Consider the following 22,380-nt stretch of genomic DNA (forward strand, 5'->3'; position numbering starts at 1 on the left):
CAAAGATGTATGGTACCATTGACTACTTCAATGAAGAAAAGTCTCCCTTTGAAGACCATATGATAGGAGGCACTTCAATCAAGAATCTATTCCGACGAAGAACTTGTATTTGTCATAAGTGCTTGCCCTTTTCCCTTTCAAGTGGTTGGAGTTGAATCCTTGGAAGTATTTGGCACTTGAATTTTTTTCTTTGTAAGTAGGTTTTCCAACTCATTGATTCTCTTAGTCTTGCAATGATGCTCATCATGATTCAGCTTTTTGCAATATGCACAAAAAAGTTTCTCTTTCTTTTCATTACTTCCCTTCTTATTGGAAGAAGAAATTTCTTGCTGTGAGGAGGATTGTTGTGTCTCGAATTGTGATTTATGCTTCCACTACTCCTTCTTCTTGTTGTTAGAACTTTTTCCTCCTTAACTTGATTGGTTCTCATCACTAACCACTAATTCTTTGGTCTTTGATGTCATGAGAAGTCCCAAATCTATCAAGTGAGATTGTTCAGGAATAAACATCTCTGCAAAAGCATCAAATGTAGGCTTTTGGAAAGCACTTCCCATGGTCAACCTGTGAGTATTATAACTTGAAACAAAGGAAGCATAGTCTGAAGGTAGCCTCTTTAGGATGTGATGAATCACCTTTTCATCCTTCATGGGATTTCCACAATCTTTAAGTAGTGCCCTAAACTCATTGGCTTTGTTGATATAATCTTGAATTGTGTCAAAGTTCTTTGGATCCAACAGAAATAGATCATCCTCAATCTGAAAATCCTTTTCCTCATCCACCTTACCGTACAATGCTTCAAGATTTTCCCATGTAGGTTTGGATTACATGAAATTAGAAATGTGGAAGAAGAGATCTCTATGTACATAATTCTTGATAATTCCTAAAGCCTGTTGATCTTGTTTTTTCCAATCAACGAGTGTTGTAGCATCAGTGGGTTTGGGAATTGTACCATCAACATAAAGACTTAAACCTTTTTTCCATTAATCTACTCCATGTAATATCTTTCCATGTAGAATAATTACATGAAGTTAGAAGTGGACATTTAGGTGAACCCATGATGTAGAAAAGTAAAAGAACACAAAATAGAGACACAAGAACACAATACCCACCCCCCTTTTCACTCAATCAAAAGAACCTCCATAAAAAAAAATTCTTTTGGCCCTTTATATATAATGTGTGTACAATAGGTCACTTGTAGTTTACAACTTCCTTTTAAGGCCTAAATCTAGAACTAAGCACTATAGCTCATATATACAACAATTTTGAAAAGTAATCAAAGCATTACAATGCAAAAAATATCCTAAGTCTAAAAGTGAATTTTTTGTGTGTATAACCCAAAATTTGATTGCAAATCTAGAAAGTAGATGAAAAATAATGCACTTTCAACAAAAATAGAACCTAGAAATGTGTCCAAATGAGCCCGTATGGAGCATTTGAAGTTGTAAAATGCAGGATTGGAGAGGTATAGTCACCAAAAAATGCAATTTTTGACCAATTCTTGCACCAAAATTAGAAAAGAATGCCATCACTAAAAATTTCAAGAAATTCTACCCAAAATCAAAAAAATCACACCTGACTTGGAGTCTAGATGACTAAGTTAATGCTTCTCAAAGTCAGGCTACCAAATCAAAAATGCATCTAAAGAGGGCTCTAGGTAGAAAGCTACGAGCTTAAATTTGATGGTCAAATGGTCATCACAACAGTTATAAAATACTTGGGAATGACAATTAGACAACTGTCAATTTTAATCTTGTGAAATGCTTACATCAGCGAAAAGGGCCTGCCTAGTGATGTGGCAGTGGTACAGACATACAAAATGTTGACACATGTTGAATTATATGGGCATGGTATGTATGAAATAGCTAATGTGGCATGTCCACATGGACCTAGCTTATGTTGGGGCCAAGCTGGCAAAGGTGACTGCATGCCACTATCAATGGGTGTCACATTATGTAGACTTAATGGCCAGTGTTATGTCATGTGGTGGAACTCCAAGTGTCACTGTGTATGTGGATTGTGTCCTATGTGGCAGGCAGGAAGGGTGAGATAGTGCCAGTGGTCAACAAATAAGCAACGGTGATTGGAGAAGCTATTTTCATTAGGAACTTGGCCAATAAACAGGGTGCACTAGAGTTCTCCAGTAGCGGGCCAAAAAATAAAGCGGTTATTGGGATTCAATTTCTTTTATCCCACATTGATGGGAAACTAAAAAATTGTGCTATGTAAAAGAAAATGTTAGTGGTAGTGTAATAAAAAATGGCTGCTAGTGAGGGTGCTTAGCCTTGTATGTCAATCGATTAGGTTGTTTCGTACTCAACAAAAATTTGTAGAGATATGGCCACTCGCTAGTTAAAAATTCATATAGTGTGGAATAAAATATTCTTTGCAAAGTGCAAGGCTAGGGTGTTACTGCCCAGTACTCATACAATTTTTTTATCTACTAGTGGAACTAGGCACAACAAAATTCCAAAAATATGGAGAAATATTGTGATGGAAATACAGAGAAACTAAATACAGATCTGAATAAAAAATTGTAGATCTAAAAATGACCATACCCAAACTTGCAAATTGGGCCTCCGAGTGCTGATTTGCAAAATAAATTTGCCTCAAAATCAACTTTGACCTAGGGTAGGCAAATTTATAGGTGATTTTTATCGAATTGAGGTTTTAGATCCAATGACGAGGTCCGTTTTGGTTCTAGACCCTTCCAATTACTGCAATACTCCACATATAAGCTGAGGTGTTGAAGCACCAATGGTCTTGAACATCTATATGAAGAGAAATTCTCCAAGCTCTGATACAATATAAGAATTTGTCTTATGGAAAAATTCACCCAAGATCAAAGAACTCAAGCACAAGCACAATAGTAGACCAAAAAGAGTATGATTAGAATACCAATATGTATTTGATTCAATGTGAAAGTACACTAGGAGTGCTTGTATATAAGGGCCTCTAGAATGCTTCTATAATGCATAGGAATCAACATCATGATAATTCATACAACCAGACAGATGTCCACTAGATATGGGTTATCCTCCATTAAGCTTACTTCTGTGTTGTCAACATGACAACTCATAAAAGTACGCAAACTCCTAAGTGTCTCACCAAATAAATAATAAAGTAATTCATTAACCTAAGTAAACTTAAGTCAGTGTAAATAGTAAATATGTATTTACACTGATAGGTCCTTTTTGGCCTATTTTAGCACTTGTAATTATTTATATTCTTGAGAGATCTAGTGTCTTATTTACTTGAGTCTTCTATAGCTCCTCATTTGTTGTTGTAACCATCAAAATCAAAAGTATACTATAATCCATTTTTACAAGTGGCTATTGTACATGCACTAAAAATAAAGTGCCAAATCATCCTTTTTGGGGGGATTCTTCAATTGAGTTGAAATGGGGGGTGTTTCTTGTGTTCTTATATCTCTTTTGATATTGTTTGTTTTCTTTTTCATTTTGGGTATTGTAAATTTAACATCTCATAACTATGCTACCTGGAAAGTAAAAATTATAGAAAGAATGATGGGATTAGGTTTACTTATCCATGTTAATGGCATTGCAATAAAATGGGATGATGATGTTGATAGTCAAACACAAAATATGTTTCCTTAAAGGAGAGATAGGGCCTTGGGAACCTTGTTACAACAAATCTTAGATCCTATCGAATATTACATTAGAAACAATAAGAATGCAAAAGAAGCTTGTGATAAACTATAATCCTTGTATGCAAAAGTAGATGAAGAAAGGTCTTACATCATTGAGAATGCCCTTCTCTACTTAGAACCTCAAAAATTTGGCATCATACAAGATTATCTTTCTCAAGTAAAATTCTATAGGGCACAAGATAAGGATTATGGTAAACCCATTAAAGATGTGAAATTAATAACACACATCATGAATCATCTTCCTCCTTAGTATGTTGCCTTTGTTTCAATTTAACAATGGGTGACTCCTTCAATAAGAATTAATTTGAGTCATTTACAATAATACTGGTGTTAAAACAAGAAACATTGGTGTGTATGGGATTTCTCTAGTCTTCTAAGTCCACGACAGTGGTAGCTAATAATGGAAACCAAGGAAATCAAGGAGAGAAAAGGAGTAAGATTTCCAAAAGAAATAAAAAGTAGTGGAAGGCTAAGACACAAGATGAAACACAAGAATATTCCTCCACAAAACAAGGTAAATCCCTTTCTAACAATAATAATAATGGGTAGAACTTCAACAAGAAGGAAAGTAAAACTTGTACATATTTCAAGAAGAATACACATAAAGAACATTATTTCTATAAGAAGAAATTTTATGAATTCAAGAATAACCCGACTTGAGAATAAAACAATTCTACCTTCAAGAATGACTAATTCGTCCTCTTCTTTATTTTCAGATTTTGATAATGAAATGGATCACTAGGGTAAAGGTCAACCATTAGTTGCTACTATAAATCATGGTTTAGAGAGATGCCTTTTGGATTTGGAGGCTTCTCATCTTATGGCATCTTTATAGTCTATATTTTCATCATTTAATCCTTGTCATCCTTCACCTATTTGGTTTGACAATCATACTTAAATAAATGTGATTGGGAAAGAAACTATTGATAACAGGGAGGGGTACTTCAAATATGTGTTGTGTGTACCCCACTTAACTCACAACCTTTTCCCATCTATCAGTTCACTCATGGGGATACAAAAAGGACTATGCTTGATTCAATTTTTATCAGAGACTTAAAGACTATAGTGTTCATTTATACAATGGTGGTTGATCATGCATCTTAGCTATACTACATCTCACATTTTCCTCATTATGATGATATTTATTCTTAAGTAGATTTAGATCACATTTTCAATGATTATTTAGACATTCAGGAGGATTTTGGCTACTTGAACTTGGGTATTCTCAAATGTGATCATGTTCTTTAGCCATCTATTGCTTCTCCTTATACTAATATTGTATCTACCTTTGTCCTTGATGGTGCTTGTATTCACATAACCATGAATTTAGGTGATTCAATGCAACCAAATATTCCTTTTCTTCTAGACTTAGTTCTATGTGATGACTTCTTGATAGACATTGTAGGTTTGTTTGTGGAGTCCTATATTGTAGATCTGGGCGACATTATTGATGACATTAATCTTCTATTTGGTGAAGATGATCCTTCTTCAATAATTGTGAGGGAACACGCTGACCCTCATCTTCATTCTCTACTATATCAATCTTTCAAGGTTGACATGATGATAGATCATTTGATAAAATAGTTGGAGAAGTCACTTTCCCTTCATAGAAGACACTTGAGTCTTTAACACATGTTTTACATTTATCTGCCATTAATCCTAACTTTCCTTTTTGAGTAGGGTGACATAGTACACAAAATTTGGAGGAAGTACCTTTTGTTATTGACATAGGGATAGTTGAGTCAGTTTTAATTTTTTCATACATTTTCAGATTTCATCCTACAAATATGGGAGACTTAGTTTATGCACCTTTGGTTTTGTTTCTTCCTAAGGGGAGGGAGGATGTTCTAAAATCATGGTGTTGTTTCTACATTGAGTCAAGATCATTTTCCATATATGCACATTCTATATTGAGGGGTGGCTATTTGGTCTCTCTTCAAGTTCTTCTCTGTCATTTTTCATTATTGTACTTATATCTCTTTTTGGAGGGGGGTTTCAACCATATCTTCTTTCCTCTTTCCACACTTTATAAGAGATTCCATTGCATCTATTTTTCTCTTACATTGTGTACATTGGTATCTAACATGTTCTAGTAGCCAAGACCCACTTTGGATTATTCTCTAGCTTTTGTGAGCTTAAGTGCATTCCCCTCAATTGCACTTAAGGTGGTCTGTGTTGGTGTAAATAAGTATTTACTATTTACACTTTACTTAAGTTTACTTAGATTAATGCATTTACATATTATATATCATGTAGACACCTAGTAGTTTACACATTCATATGAGTTGTCATGTAGATAACATAGTAGTTTGCACTCCAATTGAGTAGATATCGTTTACTACATCTCTTTAAGAGATACAAATTTTTATTCTTATCCTCTAATTGTTGAACATACATTCATGCACAATGGAGGATAATCTATACTTTATGGATATGTACTTAGTTGTTATGGTTATGTCTTTTATGACTCCTACACATATTGGTTGACTTTATATATAGGGACCCTCTATGGTGCATTCATCCAATATCCATTGTCATTTAATCATTATTGAGATTCTCATTTGATCATCTATTCTCTCTCTTGTGCTATCTTTTGTGCTTCTAGATCTTGGTATTGTATTATTGCCTTAAACATTTTTTATAAATACCATACATATCACTTCTATCTTTATCATACTTTCTTTAAATCCTTTACATCAATCAAATGATATGGTAGTTTACTGAGTTAGCATAATTTTTTTCCAAGCAAGACTTTGACCTTAATGATAATATAATAATTGATATGACTCTATTATATAAATTCATAGTAATCATGAACTAAAATTCTCCCACTATAAATTATATTATTAATGGGGACTAACAACAAGTTTTGATTCCACATAAATGTACTAAACTACCACCTCTATGTATTCTTGAGAAACTAATTGATAAATGAACTCATTAGGTCAATATCCATGTAGGATGGACCACCAATGACCTCTTGTATTGCAAATGAATACTGGAAACCCACAACTTGGTGTTCTAAAAAATCATAATGTGCATCAACCATAGCATCCTGTAATCAAACATAGTGATGAAAGTGCCTTCCTCTATATTTTGATGCTTGCATCATCCCCTTACCATCAAATCTAGACCCACTACCATAGAATATACTAGATCCTTGCACAGTCTATAACCAATCACCTATATTTAAGTTTTCTACCCAAACTAGAGGTGTAATAAAGTGTAGAGAAATACAGTCATGATCATGAAAAAATAATAGTGGTAGCACTGCCATGAACCTTATGCAAAATTTGGTATGCAATCCCACTATCCAACACTCCCAAATTCTTTTTGAGAAAATCAATAACATAGCTTGCATCCAATTCCTCAAGTACCATCTTAATATTGTCATAGGTTGACTCAAACAAAGAGATTTTCTTGTAAAAAAATCCTCAGAAAAATTACCCTCACATACCTATTTTCCTTCTATAGGGAATACTACAGAATTCTTACATAGAATATTTGTTGGAATAATGCCTGATAAAATACATTTATTTTATAGTTCAATGAAAAATTTAAGGTTTTGTGTCCATTCATAGTCTTTGGAAGAAACAATTGACACCAATTGCCAAGGATAAACTACTCTCTAAGTAATTGACTTTTAAATTTCCTCCCCAATTGTAGTTCTCAAGTTGCAAATACAAACATGAAAAATGGTTTTAAAATATTTTCCCAACTCTAAGGAATGGTAATGGATTATTAGGTTTCAAATTTATTAAATATAAGAAGTTAAATAAAAATGATAAATCTAAGATAGAAGAATCCCTCATTGATATAACAAACAAGTTCAAAATAACAATGTTAGAGATAGGTAATTATGTCCGTAATGAAATTTATATAAATATTGCAAAGTAAAATCCACCAAGATAACTGAGAGCAAGGGGTAGGAATGAATCAGTTACCCAACTATTAAAAAATTTATCAACCTTATTGATCCTTAAACATGTGATCAATACAAACAACTATAAGAAGATACTTATACACAATATGAAATGTCCCTTTTCTGATTTTTTATGATATTTCCAACCTCTAATCAGATTTTGAAAATCAAACAGCTAATATCCCAAAGATCCACCAAATTCCTCAAGAAACCCCAAATCGGGTATGTTGAAAATAGTGCTAAAAGCTTCACAACTTCACAAATTATTAATAAATCTGAAAATGGAAATTTTTACAGAACTTTCAGCAGCATAATAGCCTACAAATTGACATTTCCAGATCCGTATAGCCTTTACACAACAGCTTGAAAATGTAGGACCAAAACTATGCTCATCGGGCTCCCGAAATAGCACAAAATATGCCCGGAAACACCACAAGAACACTAATAATCTATCTCAGAAGTTTAATCACATCCCAATATATATATTCAGCTCTATTTTAACAGCTTAAAGTATAAAATACAGAAGCAACCAAAACTGATATGAAATACTCAACCGGAAACACCAAACTCTTACAAAAATACACCCGGAAACTCACAAATCTGCACTGTTCAGCACAAAGGCAAACTCTGTATGAGCATGCACATGGAATGGCTTCAAACTCCCATCTTTAGCCTTCCTGGAAACCTGCAAACTCCCATTCTTGGGTCTCCCTGGAAACCTGCAAACTCCCGTTCTTGGGTCTCCTTCTCCACAGGTTTGGCAGCCTCTGAAGAATAACAAAGAATGAGCAAAAATCAAGTTCTGGAATCCCCCCCCAAAATGCCTCCAAACCTCTTTAAAAAGGGAATAACTGTAACTCACATCCAAGAGAGGTTAATGAAACATATTTTAATAATAATTATCATTTATTAGTCCAACGGTTTCCAAAGATTAACTCCCTTTTTCCGAAACTTCACTTTCTTGGGCCTGCCTGTCTTAACAAAGATTATTATTTTTTTATTATTTGAAAAGGGGACATGACAAGTCCTCCCCTCCCAAACATTTCTTGTCCTCAAGCAATGGCTGAACAATAAACCAATCAATCCTCCTGGATCCCAAATGTAGTCATGAACTATACTACTACCAATTAACATGGACTCCTGCAAGATCCTCTGCAATATGACCAAGAGGAATCCATAATCAAACTGGCAATTATAGCTCAACCAAACTCCAAAATCACCATTACCACAGTAAAAAACCCATGAGACACAAACTCTTAGAATATCAAAACCCAAGTAAAGTGGACTACCAACATAGTAAATACCATCAATGCATTCCACTGGCCTATATGGAATGTACAATCCAACTCTGCAACAATGGTGAATGCTCTCAAATGAAACTATACCGAGTATGGAGAATCCACACACTGTACAACTCCTGCAGTCAACACAACTCTGTAGATCATTGGCCACTGTCTCATAACCATAACTCCCATGCACCCCTGATAGTGAAAAGCCATCACAAGATAAACAACAAGAAATGGAACCCAAACCAAATTTTCCTGCCATCAACTCCTCAGCATAAGGATCAATTGTTAACTGATGTACATACCCTGAAATATAATGTTGATTAAAAAAACCAACCTCAGTCAATAGCTCACCATGAACAAGTGATACAACCCACTGTGACTGATCACTAGCTAAGTCAGGAGATGTCATAGCCAAAGGAGTAGAATCAATAACAACACTTGCTGAAGCATCACTCCAAAACTCCTGCTCTAAGTCATGTATTATCAAGCTATCAACTATAGAACCTGTCGCCATGTCGTGCCCATCACAACTCTCATCTCGAGGCATCAAACTATTCCATAACTGATGATAAGCACTAGGAACCAAAGTACATCTCTGTATCATAATCTCATCAAAATGGTCATCAAAGGTAAAATGATGAGCGTACCTCACAGTGTAATGCCGATAGAATGCGCCAATCTCAGTCAGTGGCTCAGACTGTAATCTAGATGAAACTAACTGCAATTGATCATCAACCATGTTGGAACTGACTACTGCCTCCAAAGATATCACCAAGGGAGTAGTATTACTAGCAGGAACCATGCCAACTGTCGACTCACCAACATCACACATGACCTTTGATACATCTCTAGTCTCTGTGCCTTTAGTACTAGAGGCCACCACCCTGTCAAGCATACAATAATCTGCTACAATACCCAACTCAACTAAACTTGACTCTAGTGGGAATGAACCTGATATGCCAATGTTAGTATCAAGGATGGATGCATCCCCATCTCCACTGTCTCTGACAATCTCAGCCATGGACATCCTCGAATCACCAAACACCATAGCTTGTGACTGTATAGAATCAGATAAAGACTGTAGTCACTCTAACTCCATGGTCACCTTAGCCAAATGAAATTGTGACTCCTTGAAAGCCAACTGTGTACTCTCAAGAATCTCAGAAATCACCTCAAGCTACTCAGTAAGCTCACTCACCTCATCTTCCTTGGCCAACAATGCATCATATGCTGTACTACCCCACTCCATAAGATAATCTCTGTCAGCTACCAACTGCATATAATTCTGTCTCAAAATCCGAATAGCCTCCCATAAAGAGTGGATCTTTGTCAAGGAAAGATAACTTCCTTCCTGCTCATCACTAGTAGGAGAACCCCATCCATAAACTGCTAATAACTGACGAGTAGCATCAAAATGTTGGCAAGTGATAGCAATGTCTCGGTCACTAACTCTCAACTGATTAGACACATGATGGCATTGGCTTGACTGTCTCCTACAAACCTCCTTTGATGCACTATCTAAAGGAGTATCCTCAAAGTTACTAGTCTCTAGAGTATTACCATCCATGTCCCGTGAATCAACTCTAAAGCTCATATCAACATAGAGAGTATCAAAAACTATAGCACTGCTGTCCAACTCCTCTGTACCCAAAGAAACTAAGTGTTCAAAATTGCCCACTACATCCTCCTAGATGTCATCAATGCCAATATGATCCTGGGACTCATCTGTACACACTGCCAAATATGAAAGATCATCAACACATTCCAACAAGTATGGTCGACTGGATATATGAACAAAGCCCAACAACGGTGTATAAAAACTAATACCAACATCAGACAAGATACTGGCACAAGAAAAGGCAACACCATGTAATCTGCTAATCAAATCCATGATAGCACCCAAACAAACACTGGTACCAAAAAGTGTTAAAGATCTCCAGTCAACTGAATCCCAAATGCCAATATAACAATCTCGAGTCCATATTTGTAAACTAGAATCAACTGGTAACTCAAGAAAACTCCTCACTTGAGTAATATGACCAATACCAACTAACTCCACATACCTGTCATGATGAGATAATCAAGTCACAATACTATCTGTGTTCACCTTCAGCTGGTTGGACAAATCATGTGAAGTACTACCAGCCTCAACCTCATGTGACGAAGCATCTAACTGTGCCTGGTACTCTTTCTCAGCAAAGTCATGAATGCTCAATGTCTGCTCATCTCTACCAAGTATCTCACCATCCTGCACAACAACATCCTCATAATCATCATCTGAAGCCACTACACTATAGTCACTGCCTGTTGTAACTATACCATCCTGAATACCTGTGGCATCACCCTTTGACAACCTGTAAACAATTGTCTCAATTTGAGTATCAAGTTGACCGTTACTATCAATCTGTGTAATATCCTTTCCCACCACCTCCTGTGGCAGAGTAGAATCTGAGACCTCTACCTGGCTATCAGCTAGTTTCTCAAACTCCTCATGCAAGTTCTTGGAAATTGTGTCAGCTGTCCTGTGAGAAAATCTGCCAAATAGAAATCCAGTCAACTTATCCACCTTAGCTGGGTCAGATAACATGTCATTTATATGGTGGTGCTCAACCAACTATTTAGACATGTCATGGCTTATTTTCATAAGTTTATCTCGAATGTCTAAATAACCATCCTTTCTACTATTTTGACTCTGGCTATCAATTGTCCAAGATCGTTCCCTTTGAGACTCTGTACTATACCTGTCCATTCTGGATAAAATAGAGTGTAACCCCAATAGGATATAACTTCTTCAAACACCAAGAACTAACATGCAAATGATTAGAAGTAGCATGCAACCATAGATTTGGACATGCAACTGATTAGAAGCAACATGCAACCACCAAATTATGACATGCAAGATCTGGGTAGTTGTCAAAACTGACATGCAAACTTCTACAACCACCAAATTCACCAAGAACTAACATGAAAATGATTAGAAGTAGCATGCAACCATAAATTTTGACATGCAGCTGATTAGAAGCAACATGCAATCATAAATTATGACATGCAAGATTTGGGTAGTTCTCAAAACTGAAATGCAAGATCTGGGTAGTTGTCAAAACTGACCTGCAAACTTCTACAAACCCTCAGGCTGGCAAGATCATGGCTCTGATACCACTGAAATGTCCCTTTTCTGATTTTTTATGATATTTCCAACCTCTAATCAGATCTTAAAAATCAAACAGCTAATATCCCAAAGATCCACCAAATTCCTCAAGAAACCCCAAATCGGGTATGTTGAAAATAGTGCTAAAAGCTTCACAACTTCACAAATTATTAATAAATCTGAAAATGGAAATTTTTACAGAACTTTGAGCAGCATAACAGCCTACAAATTGACATTTCTAGATCCATATAGCCTTTACACAACAGCTTGAAAATGTAGGACCAAAACTATGCTCATCGGGCTCCCGAAATAGCACAAAATATGCCCGAAAACACCACAAGAACACTAATAATCTATCTCAGAAGTTTAATCACATCCCAATATATATATTCAGCTCTATTTTAACAGATTAAAGTATAAAATACAGCAGCAACCAAAACTGATATGAAATACTCAACCGGAAACACCAAACTCTTACAAAAATACACCCGAAAACTCACAAATCTGCACTGTTCAGCACAAAGGCAAACTCTGTATGAGCATGCACATGGAATGGCTTCAAACTCCCATCCTTAGCCTTCCTAGAAACCTGCAAACTCCCATTCTTGGGTCTCCCTGGAAACCTGCAAACTCCCGTTCTTGGGTCTCCTTCTCCACAGGTTTGGCAGCCTCTGAAGAATAACAAAGAATGAGCAAAAATCAAGTTCTGGAATCCCCCCCCAAAATGCCTCCAAACCTCTTTAAAAAGGGAATAACTGTAACTCACGTCCAAGAGAGGTTAATGAAACATATTTTAATAATAATTATCATTTATTAGTCCAACGGTTTCCAAAGATTAACTCCCTTTTTTCGAAACTTCAATTTCTTGGGCCTGCCTGTCTTAACAAAGATTATTATTTTTTTATTATTTGAAAAGGGGACATGACACAATAACATTAGATATGTTATGTAGGAAAAACCCTTGATTAGTGGAAAAACCCCCCTGGGAATGGTACCAACAAAATGATGTACTGTAATGGGCACCCCTGAATGTCCTAAAAACTAAACCAAATTGCTGAAAGGAATTATGTCAAACAGTTTGCATTCAACTACTTAAAACCCCTTATAACTCTGGAAATCAAACATTTATTTGTTTGTTGTGTTTCATGCATGGAATTGGTATCATACAACATAAACAAGAAAGAAACTACAACAATATGCAAAGTGGAAATGAACTGCTGCTAATAAAATGTTATTTTCAGAATTCATAAAACCAAATACATGGCAGATTTATCAACTCACTAATTACTTCAGCAATATTGTCATAATACTCCAGCCCATGCTTACGAACTTGCTGCTACAATACTTTGTCCTCCAATCAGTCCACTACCTTCATAATACCATTCCCTCCAAGCGGCATAAGCGTCAGACAAGTAGTGAAGAAGATATGAGCAAAATATCAAATCTGCCTGTAGCCAGAAATGCAACTAAACTGCCTGATAATGAAGCCAATAAGAAAGAATTCCAAAGGCCAAACCCCAAGGGAATGATGTCTAGAATGTTACAAGAGAGGATAGGCATCCTCAAATGCCAAGAACAAAGCTGCAACTCACACACCAATTTCTTCTCATATTCAACCTGTCTAATGAAGCTACAAATGCTTCCTTTTATTCTATTCCCACGGGTCCGCTCAACTCATATGGGCAATGTGGGATAAAGATGTGTAATATAAAACATATATTAAAATACCCGTTATGTCTCCCTTGGGTACACATCACCATAAAATAAATATTAAAGTAACACTTTAATATTTTACAATTAAATTAGACGTTACTTTAATAAAACTTCAGGCATTAAAATGTATTAGCAATCGGACTCCGAATAATGCGAGTGATAGCTCATCAAAAAGCTCTCACCAAGGAGTATCGAATCCAATCACCAAAATTGACCTGCACTGTGTCCTGCCGACTTACTAAAAATAGTAAGTATGCCTGAAACTGAGTAAATCAACTTCGTTTTGGCCCAAACTGGAAATGACTAGGCCAAAACACTCCAAGATCCCATTAAACCCTTCGTTACCCCTCGGGACCATGTAGAACAAGGCTAACGCACACACACTTGGTCAACTGCTAAAATGGGGACATTACAGTCCACCCCCCTTCAAATTGCTTGTCCTCAAGCAATCTCAGTCCAGCCTGCTGAATAACCTGCTCACTCTCCCATGTAGAATCTTCCTCCGACAGATCTTTCCATCTAACCAAATACTCCTTTACTATCCTATTTCTAAGCTTCCTCTCTCTGGTATCCAGAATAGCCTCAGGTACTAACACAAGCTTCCCCTCCTCATCCAAAGGGGGTAAATCTGCAGAAGGCACTACACTCTGACCAATTGCTTTCTTAAGCCTAGACACATGAAACACATTGTGCACTCGATTGCCCTTTGGAAGCTCAAGCTCATAGGCGACTTTGCCCACTTTGCGAATCACCCTATAGGGACCATAAAATCTAGGTTTCAACTTTTCAGCTCCGCTCTTCTTGAGCAATGACTGTCTATATGGTTGTAGCCTCAAGTAAACCATGTCCCCTACCTCGAAACTGTGCTCTATTCGATGCTGATCAGCATACAATTTTTGTTGATTCTGGGCCTGTTGTATATTCTCTTTGAGCACTTTCAGGATGTCCTAACTATCCTGCAATAAGTTTTTGGCTTTGGGCACTCTACTGTCCCCCAAAACTAAATCCATGAAGCTAGGTGCTTCATACCCATAGAGTGCCATGAAAGGAGTCATCTTGATGGACATATGATAAGTTGTGTTATAACAATACTCTCCCATATGCAACCATCTGATCCAAGCCTTTTGTTGTGTAGTTACATAGTTCCTCAAATATCCTTCCGCCCATTTATTCACAATCTCTGTTTGCCCATCTGTTTGCGGATGATAATAGGTGTAACATCTGTACCACACAACCTAAACAACTCTTGTCAAAAAACACACATAAACTTACTATCCCAATCACTGACAATGAATTTGGCCAACCCATGTAACCTGAATATCTGTTTAAAGAAAAGATCTGCCACCTATGCTGCTGTGTAAGTGGACAGAATAGCAATGAAGTGAGAAAACTTCATCAAGCGGTCCACCACCACATAGATGCAATCCCTTCCCTGCACTCGTGGTAAACCAGTGATGAAGTCCATCGAAATACTTTCCCATTTCCTATCAGGAATGGGCAAGGGCTGTAATAAACCTGCAGGAAATGTGTGTTCTCCCTTATTCTGTTGACAAACCACACACTCCCTGACATACCTCTGAACATCATCCTTGAGCCCTTTCCATGAAAACCACTCTCGGATCTGCCTGTAGGTCTTGAAGACCCCTGGATGTCCAGTTGTGGGTGCATCATGAAATGCCTTCAGTATCGCCTCTCTCAAATGTTATGACGGAATCAAATAAACCCTGTCCTGAACTCTAATCAATCCATCTATCACCTCATAGCGATCATCCTGTATGGTACCTGAAATCAATCCAGAAGCCCAAGCATCTCCGACATACTCTGCTATAATCCGATCTCTCCAATCTCCTAAAATCTCTGCCAGAGCACATAAGTGAGGTCTCCGAGATAAGGCATCAGCCACCACATTTTTCTTACCTTTGACAAACTCTATGTCAAAGTCATAAGCCTACAAATTAGTCACCCATTTTTGTTGCCGGTCATTAAGATCATGCTGGCTCATGAAGTATTTAATACTATTGTGATCAGTCTTGATCACAAAATGTCCACCTACCAAATATGATCAAAATTTGGCCAATGCATGCATTATGGCCAACATCTCCCGGTCATAGACAGAATAACTTTTCTCAACTCCTTGGAGCTTCCTACTCTCGAATGCAATGGGATGCTTCTCCTGTATCAATACTGCTCCAATCCCATCACCTGATGCATCACAATGAAGCTCAAAAGGCTTCTTGAAATCCGGTAGAGCTAAAACTAGACATGAAGACATTACCTGCTTGAAATGCTCAAAACACCTCTGTGCTGCCCTTGTCCACAAGAAGGCTCCTTTCCTAGTAAGATCTGTCAAGGGTGTAGCAATCTATGAGAATCCCTTAACAAACCTCCTATAAAAACCACATAAACCAAAGAATCCCTTAAGCTGTGTAAGGTTTGTGGGAGTAGGCCATTCTACAATAGCTCTAATCTTTTCGGGATCAACCCGAATGCCATTTGCACTAATGATATGCCCCAGGTAAAGGAGCTCAGTCATGCCAAACTCACATTTAGATTCCTTGGCATACAATGACTCTCTCTCTAGAATAGATAACACCTCCTCTAGATGATGTAAGTGCTCCTCCCAGGTCTTACTGAAGACCAAGATGTCATCAAAGAAGATCAAGACAAATCTCCTCAACTGCTTCCTAAATACCTGGTTCATACAACTTTGAAATGTAGCAGGTGCATTGGTTAGACCAAATGGCATAACCATGAACTCAAAGTGGCCATAGTGACATCGGAAGACTGTTTTCTCAATGTCCTTTTCTCTCATCCTGATCTGATGGTATCCGGATCGCAAATCAATTTTGGTGAAGAAGCATGCCCCATGGAACTCATCAATCAGCTCATCAATCCTAGGAATGGGATACCTATTTTTAATTGTTTTCTTATTTAGTGCCTTGTAATCAATGCACATGCGCATCGTCCCATCCTTCTTCTTTACCAATACTACTGCTGAAGCAAAAGGGCTCTTATTGGGCCTGATATGCCCCATCTCCAACAAATCCTTAATCGCCTTCTCTATCTCATCCTTGTGTTTCTTAGGATGACGATAGGGAGTAATCATAACTGGTTTGGCTCCCTCCTCGATCTCAATAACATGTTCCATCCCTCTGTCAGGAGGAACCCCATGAGGAATATTGCTAAATACTTTAGCGTGTCTATCAAGTATCTTCTGGACATCTAGTGGATGACTCTTTTCTTGTGGCTCTAGTGAAGTTGGTATAATGTGGCACTCTGCCGCCCACTCTATGTCATCATGACAAAAAATTCTCTGCATTCTCCTCAAGGACACTACTCTGCAACCTCCATCTGAAAGCCCTCTAAGTACCACAGTTATGCCCTCATGCTGGAATCTCATATCCAATTTTGCTAGATTGAGTGTGAACTCAACTAGTGAAGCCATCCATGTCATGCCGAGGATGACATCATAATCTCCCATGTCCACAACATAGAACTCATCCTCCAACTCGTAGCCATCTCCAAACCTGATGTGAAGATTAGATATCTTCCGAGTGCATAATAACTTATCACCGTTAGCCACCATGACTCTAAACCCATCATGCTCCTCTGTCTGTAACCCTCTCCTGGCTACCAACTATGCATCTATGAAGTTATGTGTAGCCCCAGTGTCAATAAGAGATATCACTTTCTGCCCCTAGATAGTACCCCTGACCTTAAATGTGATTGCCTTTTGGGCCCCTATCAAGTGTGCCAATGATCTATCATCCTTAGGAATGTTGCTCTCCTCTATAGTGTTACCCTCATCTGAATCGGAGTGTTGATCCTCCCCTTCTGACTCTGACTCTTCTGCTGAAAAATACTCCATTTGATTTGCCTTAGCCTTGAGAGAACATTTATGAGATAAGTCCCAAGGCTCTCTACAATGGAAGCATAGCTTCTTCTTTCGAAGTTCATTCAAGTTTTCATTGTCTAGTCCTTTTGATCCTTCTTTGGGTTTGCTATACTCTTTCTAAAATGATTTTTTGTCTTTGTCCTTGCGGTAGGAAGAATCTATTGAATGGTTTTTTCCTTTGTATACCGAAGGGGCTAAATCTCATGCCATTTTAGTTGCTTCAGCTAACGTGAGTGGATCATGTCCCTTCACCCAACCTCGTAATGGATCAGCAAGACCATCACAAAATAACACCACCAATCTCCTAGGAGAGATATCAGTAACAAGTACAGACAAGCGCTGAAACTCGGCAATGTAAGCATCCATAGAACCTGACTGTTTTAACTGTGCTAGCTCCTTCAAATGTAACTCGGGATCCTTAGTGTCAAATCTCCCAATCAATGTTTTAGTGAATTCCTCATAGGATGTAATCTGATTATGCCCCAAAGTCACCATGCCATGATGCCACCATTCATGTGCAATGCCATCCAAGTGCATAGCTGCATACTTGATAGCCTCCTCCTCAGGCATAGGATTTAGCTGCAAGTATGTATCTACCTTCTGCACCCAAGCTCGTGCAGTCATCTTCCCTGAAGCATCATAATAAGGTAAAGAAATTTTTCCAACTTTCTTCCTCAGCTCAAAGTTTTGATTCCTCCCTCCTGCTTTAGGCATGTGTCTCATCCTCAAGTCCATATAATCTCTAAGAGAAATATCCGCCTGAAACTCTGGTCCACTAGCCTCCCAGTCCCTCCTAAACTGATCCTGTAACTCGGTAATCTGCGATTCGTTTACTGGATGAACCGGATCTCTGGGTGGAAAAGTGGGTAGAAGAGGTCTCGAGCTCGTAGTCTGTGCTGGGCGTGCAACGTGTCTAAAGTTATCAGCCTCATTCCCATTGTTGCCGTGTCCATTATTACCATTAATGTTATTCTCAGGACCATTGTTGTTGCCTTGGCCTTCATGGTTATTGTTTCCCCCATTGTTATTGTTTCCCTCGTTATTGTTTTCGTTGTTGGCATCACCTAGATTAATATTGACACCCATCTGTCTAGCCATGAGCTGCAACATCATGTCCATTCACCTATTCTGCTCCTGCTGCATACGCTGCCCCTGCTCTAATGTATCTAGTAACTGTCAAAATAGTACCCCCCCTGATCTGGACCAGCATTTCTGCCTCCGCCTAATCCTGTATTCCTGTCATCTTGATCAACCATATTATTGTCCTGATCACAGAATATCTCCTCTGTGTCTGTATGGTTGAATTCAATGTCCCCCTGCACGGATGTACTAGACTGTTTGCTTTGCAAGTCTAAAATCTTATTTTGTCTTGCTCTAGTATCACGGAAATTATAAGACCCCTGTCGCATGCTCAAACATAAATGCTTAGCCTGTGTTTTTTACTTACTTTTTCCCTCTATCCGGCTATTCCAAATTCCCTATGAGACCTCCACAGGATGGCAGGACTTATAGCTCTGATACCTCTATAATGGGCACCCCTAAATGTCCCAAAAACTAAACCAAATTGCTGAAAGGAATTATGTCAAACAGTTTGCATTCAACTACTTAAAACCCCTTATAACTCTGGAAATCAAACGTTTATTTGTTTGTTGTGTTTCGTGCATGGAATTGGTATCATACAACATAAACAAGAAAGAAACTACAACAATATGCAAAGTGGAAATGAACTGCTGCTAATAAAATGTTATTTTCAGAATTCATAAAACCAAATACATGGCAGATTTATCAACTCACTAATTACTTCAGCAATATTGTCATAATACTCCAGCCCATGCTTACGAACTTGCTGCTACAATACTTTGTCCTCCAATCAGTCCACTACCTTCATAATACCATTCCCTCCAAGTGGCATAAGCGTCGGACAAGTAGTGAAGAAGATATGAGCAAAATATCAAATCTGCCTGTAGCCGAAAATGCAACTAAACTGCCTGATAATGAAGCCAATAAGAAAGAATTCCAAAGGCCAAACCCCAAGGGAATGACGTCTAGAATGTTACAAGAGAGGATAGGCATCCTCAAATGCCAAGAACAAAGCTACAACTCACACACCAATTTCTTCTCATATTCAACCTGTCTAATGAAGCTACAAATGCTTCCTTTTATTCTATTCCCACGGGTCTGCTCAACTCATATGGGCAATGTGGGATAAAGATGTGTAATATAAAACATATATTAAAATACCCCTTATGTCTCCCTTGGGTACACATCACCATAAAATAAATATTAAAGTAACACTTTAATATTTTACAATTAAATTAGATGTTACTTTAATAAAACTTCAGGCATTAAAATGTATTAGCAATCAGACTCCGAATAATGCAAGTGATAGCTCATCGGAAAGCTCTCACCAAGGAGTATCGAATCCAATCACCAAAATTGACCTGCACTATGTCCTGCCGACTTACTAAAAATAGTAAGTATGCCTGAAACTGAGTAAATCAACTTCATTTTGGCCCAAACTGGAAATGACTAGGCCAAAACACTCCAAGATCCCATTAAACCCTTCGTTACCCCTCGGGACCATGTAGAACAAGGCTAACACACACACACTTGGTCAACTGCTAAAATGGGGACATTACATGTACTAATGTAAAAGTTCCTTGTTAGAGGATGGACTCTGTTAGGAGCCAATGAAATACATTCAATACATACAAATCCCTATTAGTAGACTTTAAATCCCTATTAGGAGATTCCAACCCTTTTAGGAATTGTGCCAACCTTGGGAGGAGTTGTAGATGGTAGAAGGACCCACTATCCAAAGAGCTTCAAGGGAAATATCACTAACATCACTATCCAACTGTTATATGTATTATGCCTTGCAAAATAATAGAATAAACTATACTTTTACTTCCTCTTTCTGTATCATGTCAACTAGAGAAATTGGTATAGGAGCACCCATAATAAATGGTGAATCACCAAAGTCCTAAGAAGACAAAGAATAGGTTAGATCTATTAGTCTTACATTGGATTTGACAATTGAGTTTCAACACACTTAAGATATCTAGCCAAGCTTGTAATACATGCCGAGTATAATATGTATAGATGTTGACTTGCAATGAGTGTCGAGTCACTCATTTGCCAAATTAGTCAAGTGCCAAGTGAACAGTTGAGGCCAAACAAGTTCAAGTGTCGAGCAAGACATAATTATAGTAAGTGTCAAGCATCAGTATTAGCAAGTGCCAAGTAACATAGAATGGACCAAGTTGTTTGTGATGGCACAAACAACAATGTAAACCATTTTTATGCTAACTTTTGGATAGATCTCTAAGCTATAAAAGATAAGATTGAATTTATTTAGCTTTCCAATGCAATATACATTCAACCAATCAAAAAATTGGAAAGGTTAAACATAAAAAAGAATGAATCTCAACCATAGATTCATACCTAACCCTAAGCCACCAAAGTCTTTATAAGGAAGACAAAACCCCATAATTCAAAAGGTATGAAAGAGGATGTGAATGAATAATTGAAGGAAGGAAATGGGTGAATTAATCAGAAAGCATTCAATGTGACTTAGTAGAGAAAAAGATTTGTGGAATTAGTTTACAGAATAGAGGATCAACGATATAGCATTGGAAAATTAGATCAGAAATGATCAAGATGGACAAAACCATGATCTAAAATCAACAAGGCAAAGTTGTAAGTTATTAGATAAAATATTCTACTATTACTTTCTAATAACAGTATCAATTGGGCGAAATCCTTTGGACTAAGGTTGACTTAACAATTATTGTCAAATCCTTTAATAGGGTGACATTCCAAGTGAATGTTCTAAAAGTCCTTTAATCAGGCACACTTGTAACATGGTTTTCAAAATCCTTCAATAGGGTAGGATCTAACAATCCTTTGTAAGCCTTTAATAGGATAGGCCTTTGATAGGGTAGATCATGAAAATGGTCATACTATGTAACCTTAACATGTGACACTTTATTGCTGCAGTAGTGAAGAATTGTGGGTATCATCCCTACCCTAGTTTTACCTTCTCATTGGAGGGCTTCTAGGTAATCATATCAAGTGCCAAGTGTGTGTGTATGATTGTATGTTCAATGCATTTTCTTTTTTGCATGCATCTAATGAATGGTAAAAATTGGTTTAAGTGTTAAAGTTTGCACTTCTGATTCACTCCCTCTCCCCCCCTCCCCCCTAGAAGTATATGTTTCCCATTTGTAATTCCAACAATTGGTATCAAAGTAAATTTCTCATCATGAGAAGCCTTAAAGCTTAGAATAAAGATCTTGAGATGGAGGTCTACAAATTGGGAAAGATTATAGAGAACCAAGAAATTGAGATCCATCTCATCCTACATTCATTAGATGAAGCTAGAGAGGAATTGAGGAAGTCCTTGAAAAGAAGAAAAGAGATTATCATTGCAAAAAATGATACACAATATGAAGAGGTTGACACCACAAAGTTATGTGCAAGTGGAGACTCAAATGAATTCGATGCAGCAATTGTAGATATGATGGAAAAGAATAGAGCACAAGCTAAGGAAATCAGAAACCTTAAGATTGAGCAAGAATCACAAGCCATGATGCTATGTGAGGTAACTGAACAAACTGCGAAAGCCATTGAAGACAAGAGAATCCTAGCCAACAAACTGTAAGAGAAGTGAACTAAGCTTTCCAGAATATCCAACATGCAATTGGGTACCCTAAGTCAGATGATGAATTCTCATGATGAGTTAAA

Source organism: Cupressus sempervirens, chromosome 8, assembly GCF_028749045.1.
Source record: "Cupressus sempervirens isolate cs-2001-9-10 chromosome 8, ASM2874904v1, whole genome shotgun sequence".
Classification (NCBI taxonomy): domain Eukaryota; kingdom Viridiplantae; phylum Streptophyta; class Pinopsida; order Cupressales; family Cupressaceae; genus Cupressus; species Cupressus sempervirens.